Below are 17,332 nucleotides of genomic sequence, written 5' to 3' on the forward strand. Positions count from 1 at the left end.
AGTTATAGTTTACGACAGCAATCCCAAAATGGTGACCATATAGCACTTTCAGGAAACAGAGATCCAGAACAAAATATGAAGGCAGTAGAGCAGAGGGAGACTTTTTCAAAGCCACTTATTTGTATTAATATGTAATATGTCATATATAACATAAATGAGTGGCCATGAATAAGAGGTTTGGTGGATTCAATGTGGATTGGTCTCTGGGAGGAGTAAAATTTTTACCACACAAATCTAAAGAGATGCTCTAAATAAGCTTTCTCTATGTTCAAACCTAGAGCAATTGCCAGAATTAAATGTAAAGTTTATTATACTCTGTTGTTTACTCTCCTTAAGGCCTACAACTATATCTGTTTTTCCTGAGCAGTCAACAAATCTTTAAAAAAAAAAATGCTACTTAGTAGGTAAATATGTAAAAGTGGAAATCTAAGCATGGTAATTTTAAGTATATGATTTAAGAGCTCCTGGCTAAGAAGAAAATGAAAAGGGACAGAAATTTAAGGGTTCACAAAATAAAAGTCAATGTAAAATATACATACAATAAAGGAATCGACACAATTATTTACGTGCAATTCTGACAAATTTAGCCCTTTTTGAAAAAAAATGTACAAAACCCTTTTAAAAAGGTAAAAATTATAAAAATTATAAAAACTCAGAGCACTACTATCATGCATTTTGCAAACACCTCACAAGCCCTTATGACACAGCTAGCAAAAGCTCCAGGCTTTCTTTGATCAGTTGTGACGGATGTGGCTCTTTTCAACAATGAGATGATTTAGGTAACTTCCAGGGGGTCTTTTGATGAAAAGAGTCATCTGTACCCAGAAAGAGGACTGTGGGGACTGAGTGTGGATCACAACCTAGTATTTTCACCTTTTTTATTGTTATTTGCTTGCATTTTGTTTTCTTTCTCATTTTTTTCCCTTTTTAATCTGATTTTTCTTGTGCAGTAGCATGATATTTGTGGAAATACGTATGGAAGAATTGCACATGTTTATCCTATATTGAATTACTTACCGTCTAGAGGAGGGAGTGGGCAGAAGGGAGGGAAAAATTTGGAACAAAAGGTTTTGCAGGAGTGAATGTTGAAAACTATTTTTATCTTTTGAAAAAAATTTTAAAAGTATTAAAAAATTGAAGTATTTTGGCCCCTTCTCCATTCCCAAGGCACTCCTTCGTTTCTAGGACCTTTCACATATCTCTACCAGTGACTCCCCTGCCCCCCCAGCATTTTTCAGTTCTCTTTCAGTCCTATGACACCAGCTATGACTTCCTCATAATTAAAGCTGTCAAAACATGGAATGACCAACCTTGGGAAGTAGTGGTTTCCCCCTCAATTGGAACCCGCAAGCAAAAGCTGAATGACCAGGAGTCAGAAACATAAGAGAGGAGATTCTCCTTGATTACAGGCTCCACTTCGGAAGTTTGTTGCTACTCTAATATTCTATGATTTGGTCATTTGAACATGACAAAGGCAGAATCTTCTTCATTTATTTTTTTTTTTTTGGTTACATATCGGATCTTACCTATTTACTCTCCCAAAGTCGGAAGCCCATTACCATTGGCAGAGAAAACAGAAGTTAACGAGGCAAACCAAGAAGCATTTATAAAGCACCCACTGTATGCTAGGCACTGTGCTGAGTGCTGAAGATACAAAGAAAGGCGAAGGTTTCTGCCCGAGAGTTGCAAGTCTGATGGGAGAAATCCCAAGCACATAAGGACAAGTGAGACACGTGAAGGATAGATGAGCTTAGAGGGAAGGCACTGAGACTGAGAGCGGCCGGGAAAGGCTGCTTGAAGAAGATGGGACTTTAGCTGAGAGAGAAAGGAAAGCGGGGATGCTGAGAGGGCGGATGGAGACGGAGGACAAACGGTGAAAATGCACCAGCAGAAGACCGCGGAGGGAAGGGAACAGCCTGTGTAAGGAACAGGGCAGGGAAGGAGGGGGGCAGAGGGAAGGAGGGGGCAGAGGGAAGGAGGGGGCAGAGGGAAGGAGGGGGGCATCGGAGGCTCGGAGGACGCCCGGAGAAAACGCCGGGAATGAAGGGGGGGGGCGTTCGGAGCAGAGGAAACAGTGGGAAGTAAAGGCACTGAGGCCTCAGCTTGGGGCACTGGGGGAAGGACAAGGGAGCAGAGTCCGGCTGACGGGGAGGAAAAGGAGGACTCGGCTTTGCCGCCTCCGCAGGAGCCTCCTACGGGGCCGTAGTCCCCCAGAAGAAGGAGCACGCGGGGCCAGATGGGAGGGGCAGGAGGGGCACGCCCGGGGTCACAGCTACGAGATCCGAGGCAGGACCAGCACGCAGGGCTTTCCGCCCCCTGCGGCCCCCAGCCCGGGCTCGGCGCCTTCGGGGCGGCCGGGGCGTGGCTGCGTGGCCCTCCCTGCGCTACAAGGGCGACACGTCCTTTCCCCCTTCCGGACGCAGTTTCTGCCCTTGTAAAACGGAGGGCGGGTCACTGAGCCCCTCCCCGTTCTAGGTTCAGGACCCTGGCCGTGCCCCCGCCCCCGCCCCCACCGCGCTCAGAGCGGGGCGCCCCGCCCCCGAGGCGTTCCAAGGGGAGGGGCTGCGCCCGCTCGGGATGGAGGATGGCCCCGCCCCTCAGAGCGCGGCGCGGCCTGTAGCGCTAGGGGGCGTGTTCTCGCGGAGGCGCGCGCTCCCGGACTCGATCCCGCTCTCGCGGTGCTTGGCTCGGGAGCTCCCTGGTAGCCGCGTCTGTCGAGGAGCTCGCTCTGTCCGGGCTGGAGTCGTCGCTGCTCGGCCGGTGAGTCCTGGGAGCGGGGCCGCGCTGACGCGGTGGGTGGCGCCATTGTTATCGCGACTGCGGGACCGGGGCCGGAGGGGAGCGGAGCGGGGCCGAGGCCCGGCCCAGGTCGGGCTCCGAGGGGCGGCCAGGCCCATCTCCCTCCCCTCCCCCGCTGTCCGAGCCCAGGGCGCTTGCGCAGCAAGAAGGGGGCAGGGGAGGAGAGGGGGCTTCCCTTCCTTCTTCTCCCCCGTTCTCCCCTTTCTCTTCTCTCTCCTGACCGGGGCTAGTCTCTGATCTTACTCTTCGTCATGAACTGTAACCTACACGAACATTTCCGGAGCCCCCACAGAGCCCCGCCCCCAGTTGGATTTTGTGCTTTTTCGGATGTTAAAGTGCCCATTTCTGGGGGCGGGGGCCATCCGTGTGAGCAGCCTGGCCTGCGGCCGGACCCCCCCTCCCCCCATGATTTTCCGGGATAATTCCCGGCATGCAGTCCGATCACCTGAGAGCACACTCTGCAGGCCTGAAAATGCCCCGAGAGTTTTCTGAAGTATGATAAACAGATACTTAGAGGTCCACACTCCCTCCCCCCTCTTCCAGAAGAGAGCCTAACCCTGAAACTACCTCGGGCCGCCTGCCTGGGTCTGTTTCCCCATCCGCAAAATGGGGATCATAGGACCCCTTCCACCGCAAAGTGACCAGTAAACACCAATTACTGTGTAAAATGAGGGTTTCCTTCAGTCAGTCCTGCCGCAGTAATTCACAGGTGGCTAAGATTTAGGAGCCGGCGGCGCGCTCTGCCCCATTTGGGATCAGTGCTCTGTATGTGGGAGGAAGAGCCGAGCTCTCATATGCTTTGAGACGTGTATCTGCAAATCTTTGTCTCAGTTTCCTCTTCTCTAACAATAGCCCCTGCCCTCTGAACTTGCCCTGAGGGTCAGGAATCGTGTTTTTGCACTATTTTGTAACCCCCAACGGAAGAGCTCTCCTGGTGGAAAGGGGCTTCTCAGGCGGCTCCAGGGTGACTTTGGACTTCGGATCTCAGCTTTGTAGGTGGAAGAGACCTCAGAGAGGAGGGCACCTGTTTCATTTCATGGTTCTTTTTTTTTTTTTTTTTTTTTTTTTAGTTTTTTTTTGTTTTTTTGCTGCTCCGGCAATTGGGATCAAGTGACTTGCCCAGAGTAAAATTTGAACTCAGGACCTCCTGACTTCAGGGCTGGCGCTCTATTCACTGCGCCACCTGGCTGCCCCTCATCTCATGGTTCTGAAGAGCAAATGCATGAATATGGGCAAGAGCTCTTTCCTAACCTTAAATGGAAGTGCAAATGGGGAGCTCTCTGAGTTTTACCTCATTTCCTGTGGACTCTTGAGTCATTTCCAGCTGAGAATCTTTGACCTTGTGACCCTGTGCCCAATTCCTCGGTTACTGATGAGGAGGTTGAGCCCCAGAAGGGGCAATGATTGATTGACTTGGGCCAAACTTCCCAAGGAAGAGAGTGAGCATCCTGCCTCAGGACCGGAACCTATTTCCTTTTGATTCTTGAACTAGTAAATCCCCTTGATCTTGTAAAATGGAGGGCCAAAGTGTCAAGTCACTGTGGGGATGCCGTGGGGATAACTAATTTAACCTAAACATATTTATTTAACGGATTATGTCGGAACTGCTATATACCAAATACTTTTGAGAGGAAGGTTCAGAATTTAGATAAGGTATTGGCCGGACTCTTATAGATAATCATCTAATTTGGGGATAAAATGCGTGAATCCAAAGTACACACAGCATAAAAACAGTAGAGAATTAAAAACATACTTTTTGAAGTCAGAGGGAGAAATTATCATCCAGAACAGTTTACGGAGGAGATACTCTGAATTGGGTTTTAAAGGCTGGGTAGGAGTTCTTTAGACCGAGAAGGCTGACATTCAGGACTAGGTGCCAAAACACCAAGGCAAAAAACAGTGTTTTGGGGATAGAGTAGTTTCAGTTTTGGCTGGAGCAGAAGGAAGAGTCATAAAATGGGATAATGCTGAACAAATATCAGGTGATTTGGGAGATTCTTTTCCTGAAGACCTGATGTTCTCTTTCAGGTTTGCAGAGTGCTCTATGTAGGAAGTGTTGTGAAGATTGAGGGAATAGGATGTACTTGTTGACTGAGGAAGTAAAGTGTTAATGATGAAGTTGTCAAGGGAAGACTGTAGAAGAAACAGAACTTTTAAGAGAACTTTGTGGAGAAGAGTGAAAAAGTTGGTGTAAAAGGGAGTAAAGAGGCAGGGCCGAGGTAGGGAGAGAACTTGGTGACTTGTGAATCCAGAGAAAGGGGGTATATAAAAAAGAGAAGATGGCCTCTATCCTTGTCAAACAGGGACTTTTCAAAAGACAGATTTGGTGATGACCAGGTATTTGGTGACCTTTGAAGAGGAAAGTTTCAGTAAAATGGGAAACACCAAAAGTGTATTTAAGTATCTTGTTAGGGATTGAGAAGAGAGAGGATGGTAATTGAAGTGGAGTGACAGATTTTTCAACATATATGTCTTTTAAAAGAAATCAAGAGCTTTTTTTTTTTTTTTTAAAGGATTGAAATCTGAACGTGTTTGTAGACAAATAACCAGAATCCAGTGGAAAGGGTGAGATTGAAGATTCATGAGAAGGAATGATTCTTTTACAAGAGCATTTAGGGCAAAGATAGAGGGATTAGTTTAAATAATGAATAGAGAGACTTTTCTTGGAGGAGGTAAAGAAGATTTTTTTTTTTTTTTAAAGGTTATATATTTCCATGTGAGTCATGTTGGGAGAAAAAAATAAGACCAAAAGAGAAAAACCCCAAGAAAAGAAAAAGGTGAAAATAGTGTGTTCGGTCTCCATAGTTTTATCTTTGGATGTGTGTGGTATTTTCCATTCAAAATTCTTTGGAATTGTCTTTATCACTGAATTGCTGAGAAGAAACATGTCTCTCACAGTTGATCATCACACAATCTTGCTGTTGCTGTGTTTGGTGTTTTCCTAGTACATGTAAACCTTTTGAGACCTTTCTAAAATCGCCTGTACATTTTTAAAAAATAGAATAATAATATTCCATAACTTCCATATACAACTTATTCAACCATTCCCCAATTGATGAGCATCCACTACATTTCCAATTCTTTGTCACCACAAATAGAGCTACTACAAACATTTTTTTTTGCATCTGTGGCTTCTTTTCCCTCTTTTTTTATTTCTTTGGGATACAGACAAAATATGCATGGCTCTTTGGCCATAGTTCCAAATTACCCTCCAAAACTCTCAGTTCACAAATCTACCAACAATGCATTAGTGTCCCAGTTTTCCCACATTCCCACCAAAATTTATCAATGTCTTTTCCTGTCATTTTAGAGAAATTGATAGGTGTGAGATGGTTCCTCAGAATTGTTTTAATTTGTATTTCTCAAATCAACAATGATTTTGCATTTTTCATATGACTATACGTGGTTTTAATGTCTTTATCTAAAAATTGCCTGTTCATATCCTTAGACCAATTATCACTTGAACTACTTGTATTCTTATAAATTTGAGTCAATTCTCTATATATTTTAGAAATGAGACCTTTATTAGACACACGTGCTGTAAAAATTGTTTTCCAGATTTCTGCTTCCCTTCTAATCTTGGCTGCATTGATTTTGCATTTCATAATGTTCTCTATTTCTTGTTTGGACATAAATCTTCTCCAAAGATCTGATTTATTCTTTGCTCTCCTAATGTGCTTATAGTATTATCCTGTATGCCTAAATTATGTACCAATTTTGACCATATCTTCATATATAGGGTATGAGATGTTGGTCTGTGGTTAGATCTTGACATAACGTTTTCCAATGTTCTCAGCAAACTTTGTCAATTAGTAAGTTCTTATCCCAGAATCTGGAGTCTGTGGGTTTATCAAACAATAAATTACTATAGTCATTGATTATTCTGTCTTGTGTATATAACCTATTTCATTGATCCACAATAAGTAAAAAGTTAAAATGATTTTTGCATAATAATTAAGCTAATTATTATGAGAGACTAGATTTGAAAACAGAATTTCCTGACTCCAGTCCAGAACTCTTATCTACTGGGACATCTAGTGGTATTGGAAACAGTAAAGAGCTGTTGATTCTACTAAGTGGCTTGTTTCATCCTGATGTAAGGAAAAGTTTCCCAGTTATTAAACCTCTGGAAAAGTGGAATGGGCCAGCTCCCCCCACATAATGCCTCTTCATTGGATGTTTTCAAAAGGAGCACTAGATGAATATTTATTGAGAATATGATAGAAGAAACTCCTATTCAAGTACCATTGGGTCTTGTTCCTGTCAGTTTGGGATATGTGACCTGTTTGTGTGTGTGTGTGTTGTTGTTGTTGTTGTTGTTATTTGAGTGGTTTTTTTTTTTTTAATTAATGAGGGGGAAAGAGGTTACTGTTATAATCTTGAGAAGAAAAGTTTTACACCTCTTATCCTGACAGAGGATGAAACTTAAAATACAGAGATACATTTTTGTACATGGATAATATGAATAATACTCTCATGCTCTCTATCTATGTATTCCTTCAAACTGTTACAAAAAAGTTATAAGTATCATTTTCCCATGTAGGAATGTAAACAATTTAACCTTGTTGAATCTTATATGACTCCTCTCTCTTATTTATGTTTCTATACTTCTCTTGACTTATGGATTTAAAAATCAGATCTTGTATTCATCAGGAATGCTTGAAAGTCCTCTTTTTCCTTGAATGAACATTCCCCTCCTTCCCATCCCTGCAATGGTTATGCTCATTTTTGCTGGGTAGGTGATTTTTAGTTGTAATCCTAGCTCTTTTGCCTTTGGGAATATCATATTCAAAGCCCTCTGATCTTTTAATATAGAAACTGCTAAATCTTGTGTAATCTTGATTGTGGCTTCTCTATATTTGAATGGTTTCTTTCTGGTTATTTGTAATATTTTCTGCTTGACTGGTAAACTCTGAAATTTTTCTCTCCTATTTGTGGGGATTTTCATTTTAGAATCTCTTTCAGGAAGGGGTGAGTGGATTCTTTGGATTTCCATTTTACTGTTTGTAGAAGATGGGGGGGGGTCCTTCATTGTTTCTTGAAAGATGGTGTCTGGGCGCTTTCTTTTTGATCATGGATTTCAGATAGTTAAATTAGCTGTCTTGGATTCATTTTTCAGGTCACTTGTTTTTTCTAAAGAGATATTTCCCATTTTCTTCTAGCTTTTCATTGTTTTGTTTTATTGTTTCTTGATGTCTCACTCATTAGTCTTCACTTGCCCTCTTTTTCTTTCTTTTTTGGTCAGTTCTGCTTTTCAAGGCATTCTTTGCCTCATTGAATTTTTGTGTATTCTTTGCTAAGCTGTTTGACTCTTTTTTCATGATTTTCTGTCAATTTCTTTTCATTTTTTCATCATTCTCATTTCTTTACCCTTTTTTTCCTCTGCCTCTTTTAACTTGATATTTGAAATCCTTTTTGAGCTTTTTCATGGCCTGAGACTATTTTCCTATATTACATTAAGGCTTTGAATGTAGCAGTTTTCATTTGAGTTCATGTTTTGCTCTTTCCTGCCACCATAGTAACTCTCATGATTTTTCCTTGCTGTTTGCTCATTTTTCAAATCTATTTTTTGACTTTTAACTTCATGCTAAAGTGAGAGTCTGCTTTCAGAACGGAGGGGTCACTGTCCCAAGCTTCAGCTGTTTTCAGAGATAATTCTGAGGATTTGTAAGTTTTCATTTCTCCTAAGGTAGTATTGTCTAAGGAAAGGTATATTTATTATTCTTCTGACCTGCTCTGTTCTGGGAGTCATCACACGAACTCTTTTTTACTCTGGAATTGTAACCAGTGTTCCAGTTCCCCTTCAAATAGCAGGCTGTGGTGTTTTAGGGCTCCTGGCTAGGACTGAGACCTAGGACTGAGACCCAGATCCAGGTATGGGCAATGCAATAGAGTCTTGTCCCTGTGCGAGTAGAGGGATCTCTATAATTTTCTAATGATCAATTGTTTGATTCCCTTTACCATCTGTGGGCTGGGAGATATGGAAGCCACCACTGTCATCACTGGTTTAGTCATCCCCCAAAGCCTACTGCTGGTTTACTTGGATGTGATTTGCACAAGGCTGTTCTACTCTTACCTAGGTACAACAGATCTTTCGTATCAACTTTCTGAATTGCCTGGGTCTGGAAAATTGTTTCACCCTGTCATTTTGTGGGTTCTGTTGGTCTAGAATTTGTTTAGAGGCATTATTTAAGGGGATTTCAGTTGGGTTTGGGAGAGCTCAGGTTCCATCTTAGCTCTATTTGCTCCTTCCCCCATTGGAATTTTTTATTTTTAATTTGCTGGGGAGCTTTGGTAGGATAAAAAGAGTCACTGCTTAATTAAGAAATAATTTTGAAAGTTTGAAAAAAGAGGAAAAGTTTTAGAACTATTGCTGTGAAAAGGTTCTTGTAGGGTGTCAGTAAGAGGAAAAGGATTATGGAGCTGAAAGGATGTTCGACTACAGATTTGTGCATTGTAAATTTGTAGAAGTTTGAGTCATGTTGCAGAATTAGAAAGAAGGAATGTTCACTATGACCTAGCCAACAGGGGGTTGTCCAGCCTCTGCTTGATGACTTCCAAGGAGGGTCACCATCAGGGTTTTGGGGGGCCTTTTTCCAGTGATGCTCAGCCCTTGGGAAGGAGGAGAAATACATGCTTGGGTTTCTCAGGCTTGGTGATTACCTGATTTAGAGCTGTGGGAAACCATTATTAACCAAGTATGTGCCAGATATCCTACTAACTGTTGGAGATGCAAAGAAACATGAAAACAATCCTTTTCTTCAAGGAACTCACAATCAGCTTGCAAACTGTGACGACTGCATTAGCACCCTGGATATCTTAGAATCAGCCGGAGTCAGGATAAGCAAAAGTCCTTAATCTTTATTCTTGGTCTTTAAGGGTAGAAGTGAAGGGGATGGAAGCAGGATCTCTGCACCCTCCTCCTTCCTTGTCTACCGCCAAAGTGACCCTGGCTAGTCTTGGAACTGGCCTGAATAAATCCTTTGTGCAAAAGAGCCACGTCCATCGGAATTGATGATCATATAACCTTGTTTTTGCCATGTACAATGATCTCCTGGTCCTCCTCATTTCACGTAAGTCTCTTCAGGCCTCTGAAATCATCCTGCTGATCATTTCTTGTAGAACAATAATATTCAGTAGCATTCATATACTATAACTTATTCAGCCATTCTCCAACTGATGAGCATCCACTCAGTTTCCAGTTCTTTGCCACTACAAACATATTTGTATATGTGAGTCCTTTTCCCTCTTTTATGATCTCTTTGGGATACAGATCTAGTAGAGACACTGCTGGGTCAAAGGGCATGCTCAGTTTGATATCTCTTTGGGTGTAGTTCCAAATTGCTCTTCAGAATGTTTGGATCAGTTCCCAACTCCTCCAACAATGTATTTTGCATTTCATAGTATATTCTAGTTCTTCTTTGGCCATAAATTCCTTTCTTCTCCACAGATCTGACAAGTGGACTATCCTTTGTTCTTCTAATTTGCTTATAGTATCACTCCTTAATCTAAATCATAAACCTATTTCAACCTTATCTTCATATCTGATGTGTGGGTCAATGCCTAGTTTCTGCCATCTTAGTTTCTACCATTATAGTTTCCAATTTTCCCAGCAGTTTTTTTTTTTATTATTGTTATTATAGTAACTTTTTATTGACAGAATCCATGCCAGGGTAATTTTTTTTTTTTTTTTACATTATCCCTTGCACTCACTTCTGTTCCGATTTTTCCCTCCACCCTTCACCCCCTCCCCTAGATGGCAAGCAGTCCTATATATATTGAATATGTCCTAGTATATCCTAGATACAATGTATGTGTGCAGATCCAAACAGTTTTCTTGTTGCACAGGGAGAATTGGATTCAGAAGGTAAAAATAACCCGGGAAGAAAAACAAAAATGCAAACAGTTTGCATTCTTTTCCCAATGTTTTTTCTTTGGGTGTAGCTGCTTCTGTCCATCATTGATCAATTGAAACTGAATTAGGTCTCTTTGTCAAAGAAATCCACTTCCATCAGATTACATCTTCATATAGTATCGTTGTTGACGTATATAATGATCTCTTGGTTCTGCTCATTTCACTTAGCATCAGTTCATGTAATTCTCTCCAAGCCTCTCTGTATTCATCCTGCTGGTCATTTCTTACAGAACAATAATATTCCATAACATTCATATACCACAATTTACTCAACCATTCTCCAATTGATGAGCATCCACTCAGTTTCCAGCTTCTAGCCATTACAAACAGGGCTGCCACAAACATTTTGGCACATACTGGTCCCTTTCCCTTCTTTAGTATCTCCTTGGGGTATAAGCCCAGTAGAAACACTGCTGAATCAAAGGGTATGCACAGTTTGATAACTTTTTGGGCATAATTCCAGATTGTCTCTCAGAATGGTTGGATTAGATTCACAGCTCCACCAACAATGTATCAGTGTCCCAGTTTTCCGCATCCCCTCAACAATCATCATTATTTTTCCTGTCATCTTAGCCAATCTGACAGGTGTGTAGTGGTATCTCAGAGTTGTCTTAATTTGCATTTCTCTGATTAATAATGATTTGGAACACTCTTTCATATGAGTGGTAATAATTTCAATTTCATCATCTGAAAATTGTCTGTTCATATCCTTTGACCATTTATCAATTGGAGAATGGCTTGGTTTCTTATAAATTAGAGTCAGCTCTATATATTTTGGAAATGAGGCCTTTATCAGAACCTTTAACTGTGAAGATGTTTTCCCAGTTTGTTGCTTCCCTTCTAATCTTGTTTACATTAGTTTTGTTTGTACAGAAGCTTTTTACTTTGATGTAATCAAAATTTTCTATTTTGTGATCAATAATGGTCTCTAGTTCATCTTTAGTCACAAATTTCTTCCTCTTCCACAAGTCTGAGAGATAAACTATCCTATGTTCCTCCAATTTGTTTATAATCTAGTTCTTTATGTCTAAATCATGGACCCATTTTGATCTTATCTTGGTATACGGTGTTAAGTGTGGGTCCATGCCTAATTTCTGCCATACTAATTTCCAGTTATCCCAGCAGTTTTTGTCAAATAATGAATTCTTATCCCAAAAGTTAGGATCTTGGGGTTTGTCAAACACTAAATTGCTATAGTTGACTATTCTGTCTTGTGAACCTAACCTGTTCCACTGATCAACTAATCTATTTCTTAGCCAATACCAAATGGTTTTGGTGATTGCTGCTTTATAATACAGTTTTAGATCAGGTACAGCTAGGCCACCTTCATTTGATTTTTTTTCATTAATTCTTTTGAGATTCTTGACCTTTTATTATTCCATATGAATTTTGTTGTTATTTTTCTAGATCATTAAAATATTTTCTTGGAAGTCTGATTGGTATAGCACTAAATAAATAGATTAGTTTAGGGAGTATTGTCATCTTTATTATATTCGCTTGACCTATCCAGGATTTCCCAGCAGTTTTTGTCAGATAGTGAATTCTTATCCCAGAAACTGGGATCTTTGGTTTTATCAAACACTAGATTGCTGTAGTCATTGACTATTGTTTCTTGTGAATCTAACCTATTCCACTGATGGACTATGCCATTTCTTAGCCAGTACCAAATGCATTGAGGTCATCTTCATTTGCATTTTTCTCATGAATTGAAGTTATTGACCTTTTGTTCTTGCAGATGAACTTTGTTTTTATTTTTTCTGGCTCTGTAGTTTCTTGGCAGTTTGATTGCTGAATAAGTAGATAATAATTTAGATAGAATTGTCATTTTTATTATATATTATCCCGGTCCACCCATGAGCACTTGATATTCTTCCAATTGATTAGATCTGACTTTATTTGTGTGAAAAGTGTTTTGTAATTGTGTTCATATAGTTGCCGACTTTGCCTTGGCAGGTACCAAATATTGTATATTATCTACAGTAATTTTAAATGGAATTTATCTTTGTATCTTTTGCTGCTGGACTTTGTTGGTAACATTTAGAAATGCTGATGATTTATGTAGATTTATTTTGTATCTCTCTACTTTGCTACAGTTATTGTTTCTAGTAGTTTGTTGATTCTCTAAGTGTACCATCATATCATCTGCAAAGACTAATAATTTGGTTTCCTCATTACCTACTCTAATTTCTTTTTCTTTTCTTACTGTTAATACTAACACTTCTAATACAATATTAAATGGTAGTGGTGATGGTGGGAAACCTTGTTTCACCCTGATCTTATTGGCAATGGTTCTAGTTTATTCTCATTACATATAATGCTTGTTGATGGTTTTAGATAAGTGTTACTGATCATTTTAAGGAAAACTCCTTTTATTCTTATACTCTCTAGTGTTTTTAAATAGGAATGGGTTTTGGATTTAGTCAAATACTTTTTCTGCATCTATTGAGATAATCCTGTTAGTTTGCATATTGATATAGGCAATTATGCTATTAATTTTTCCTAATATTGAGTTAGCCCTTCATTCCTAGTATAAATCCTACTTGCTCATGGTATGTTATCCTAATGATAATTTGCTGTAATTGCTAATATTTTGTTTAGGATTTTTGCATAAATATTTGTTAGGGAAATTGGTCTATATTTTTTTTTCTCCATTTTGACTATATCTGTTTTAGGTATCAGCATCATATTTGTGTCTTTTTTTTTTTTTTTTTTTTTTATTTAATAGCCTTTTATTTACAGGATATATGCATGGGTAACTTTACAGCATTAACAATTGCCAAACTTCTTGTTCCAATTTTTCACCTCTTACCCCACCCTCCCTAGATGGCAGGATGACCAGTAGATGTTAAATATATTAAAATATAAATTAGATACACAATAAGTATACATGACCAAACGTTATTTTGCTGTACAAAAGAATCAGACTCTGAAATATTGTACAATTAGCTTGTGAAGGAAATCAAAAATGCAGGTGGGCATAAATATAGGGATTGGGAGTTCAATGTAATGGTTTTAGTCATCTCCCAGAGTTCTTTTCTGGGCATAGCTATCAGTTCATTACTGCTCCATTAGAAATGATTTGGTTGATCTCGTTGCTGAGGATGGCCTGGTCCATCAGAACTGGTCATCATATAGTATTGTTGTTGAAGTATATAATGATCTCCTGGTCCTGCTCATTTCACTCAGCATCAGTTCATGTAAGTCTCTCCAGGCCTTTCTGAAATTATCCTGTTGGTCATTTCTTATAGAACAGTAATATTCCATATATTTGTGTCTTAAAAGGAATTTGATAGGACTCCTTCTTTCCCAATTTTCCTAAATAGTTTGTATAGTATTGGAATTAATTGTTCTTTAAATGTTTGGTAGAATTCACTTGTAAATCCATCTTCACACTGGAGATTTTTTCTAATTTCTTTTCTTTTTCTAAAATGGGACTATTTAAATATTTTATTTCCTCTGTTAATCTGGGGAACCTATGTTTTGGTAAATATTCATCTATTTCTTTTAGGTTATCAGACTTATTGGCATATAGTTGAACGAAATAGCTCTTAATTATTGCTTTTAATTTCCTGTTCATTGGTGGAAAGTTCACCCTTTTTATTTTTGATACTAGCAATTTGATTTTCTTTCTTCCGTTTTCTAATCAAATTTATTAAATTAAAAATTTTTTTTTCATAAAACCAACTAGTTTTGTTTATTATTTCAATAGTTTTCTTTCAACTTTGTTAATCTTATTTATTTTCAGAATTTCAAATTTGGTATTTAATGGGGGGGGGGGTTAATTTGTTTTCTAACTTTTTTAGATGCATGCCCAATTCATTGATCTTCTCTTTCTTTATTTTATTTAAATGAGCATTTATAGATATAAAATTTTCCTTAAGAATTGCTTTGGCTATATCCCATGAATTTTGGTATGTTGTCTCATTTTCATTCTCTTGCAAAAAATTATTGATAGTTTCTATGATTTGTTGTTTCATCTACTTACTCATTCTTTAGGATTAGATTATTTAGTTTCCAATTACTTTTTGGTCTACTTTTCCCTAGCCCTTTATTACACATAATTTTTATTTCATCATGACCTAAAAAAGATGCATCTATTATTTCTGCCTTTTTGCATTTGATTTTGAGGCTTTTATCCCCCAAATACATTGTCAATTTTTGTATAGGTTCCATGTATTGCTGAGAAAAATGTATCCCCATTCAGTTTTTTCCAAAGGTCTATATTATAGGGGTCCTCAAACTACGGCCCACGGGCCAGATGTGGCAGCTGAGAACGTTTATCCCCCTCACCTAGGGCTATGACGTTTCTTTATTTAAAGACCCACAAAACAAAGTTTTTATTTTTACTGTAGTCTGGCCCTCCAACAATCTGAGGGACAATGAACTGGCCCCCTATTTAAAAAGTTTGAGAACCCCTGGATAATATCTAACTTTTCTAAAATTGTATTTACCTCTTCAACTTTTTTCTTGTTTATTTTGTGGCTTGTTTTATCTAGTTCTGATAGTGAGATTGAGATCATCCTATTAATATAGTTTTGCTGGATGCTATATCACTTGGTGCATATATATATTTAGTATTTATATTACTTCATTATATAGGGTACCCTTTAGGAAAATATAATTTCCTTCCTTATGTCTTTTAATTAGATCTACTTTTGCTTTTGTTTGATATGATATTAGAATCGCTACCCCTGTTTTTGTTTTTGTTTTTTTCTTTTTTAACTTCAGCTGATGCCTAAATTGATTTAGATCCTGCTTCTTCACTGGATTTGCCAATTAATTCCTGGATGTTAGATCAACCTAAGGTTTATTTTTGGTATATTTCATTTAGAAAAATGTTTGGGTATCTGTTTATCTAGATCCTTCCAAAATTTGTTGTTCTAGAGCAGAGATAGGAAACATCTAGCTGGTGGGCTGCTGAAACCAGCGAAATCATTTGGTCCAGCCCTGCCAAGGCAACCAGAGGTGATGATGAGTTGAAAGCTAGGTACAACAACCTCCCATTGCTTGAATTTCTAAGCTGATAATTTTGTATGGTCTACTAATGATATTGTAAATATTCAAATGGCCCTTAGCAGAAAAAAGGTGCCCACTTAGAGATAGAAGCCCAGAGCTTCCTGCACACTATGTTCCTCCTATATGACCTTCCCAACTCCAGGGATGTAATTTATTTTTGACTCCATGATTCCATCATCATCTGGCCTTCTCATATATCTCCCCTTTGAGCCTCAGATCCCAATCTCTTTTCCTGGAGATTGATCATTCAGAATGAGCCCTCTGAGCTGTGTACTGGGATTTGCATTGTTTGGCAGTAGGGGAGATGCAATAGTATGTCAATTTTAGGGAGATTTTTATACTCTCTTCTTAGAAATGTGCTCCTCTATACCTCCTCTTCTCAATGAATTTGCCTTCTCTATCCATTGCCCTAGATTTCAGGGTCTCTTTTTTTGGAGTCCAAGAAACCAGGCTGGGATGAGTCTCTTCCCAGACTAAGCTTTTGCTCTAGGTTGACCCTTTGTCTTTTTTTGTTCCAGCCTTGGTTTCCCTGTTATTGGCACTGGGGTATTCTACTGTTCCTCTTAGAGCAGTTGCTGTCTCTTGACATTCTCTACTTTCAGGCTTGCTTCCTTTAACTCACATGCCATTTTAGCCGTTAGCCTCAGCCACCCACCATAAGCAGAGTGCAGCTTACTAGAAGTCTAGGCTAGAACAATTAGCACATCCCAGAATACCCTCCCTAACAGGAAGCAACAGGTAATCAGTTTGGTAATATCATGAGAAAGTGCCCCAAAGAAAGTGACTGCATGTTGGAAGCTGTGGATGATTTCTGCCTGACCTTTTTCCTTCAGAATCTCCTAGAACTGCCCTTTGCTATTAATTCCTCTTTCAGTAATTGAAATCTACTTTTTTTTCCCCTTTTTTTCTTTCTCTTTCTTTCTTTCTTTCTTTCTTTCTTTCTTAATTTCTCTCTCTTTTGCTTTTTTTTTTTTTGGTGAACACCAGAACTTAAGAGAATATGTGCTGAAATTTTGGTTTTCTTTTTTTCTTAATTCAATTTGTAACTTCCCAAATGATGGCAGGTAGCTACAAAGTTAAAAATAGAGTAAAATAGGCCAGTGGAATATAAAAACCATAGAGAGACTATTCAAAAGTGCGCACCATAGAAGGTAAAAACAGCAGTCCCAGGCCTTCCAATCAGCTAATTACTATTCTTGGACACTGAATTTACTTGTTAGTTTCTTGGCAATCCTTTGGGTCATGTAGTAGTCATTGGCCGATCTGACAAAAGAACCTGCAAAATCAACTGTAAAGACTTTTTTTTTTCCCATGAACAAAATTGAAGATACACAAAGGCTATTTGGATTACTCTAGTCTTTAGTTTCTTTGAGAATTGAGTGCAGAATATTAAAATGGTTCCAGTAAACAGGAAGTAGCAGAGATCTTTCCTTTGGGATCAAGGGTACTTTGGTTTGGAAATTAACTGGTGTTCCAGTTCCAGTGTACCCTCCTGCAAGGCTCTTTTGGGAACTTTGGTGACAGATCAAAGGCCTCTTTCAAGCTGTGCCTGCTCATACACAATGTGATTCTGCCTAATTCACTGCTTTGGGGGCTTTCTCT

General features: G+C 39.2%; 1 protein-coding gene across 1 annotated transcript in view; it reads left to right on the plus strand.

Annotated features, from left to right (window-relative positions):
• Positions 1-2,126: 2,126 nt before the first annotated feature.
• The window catches only part of LOC100925857 (zinc finger protein 345), a 32,925-nt gene continuing 17,719 nt past the window's right edge, over positions 2,127-17,332 (plus strand). The window contains exon 1 of the mRNA XM_003762838.3: positions 2,127-2,760. The gene's annotated coding sequence lies outside the window, so the exon portion shown is untranslated. The remainder of the gene's footprint in view (positions 2,761-17,332) is intronic.

Source organism: Sarcophilus harrisii, chromosome 1, assembly GCF_902635505.1.
Source record: "Sarcophilus harrisii chromosome 1, mSarHar1.11, whole genome shotgun sequence".
Taxonomy (NCBI): Eukaryota; Metazoa; Chordata; class Mammalia; order Dasyuromorphia; family Dasyuridae; genus Sarcophilus; species Sarcophilus harrisii.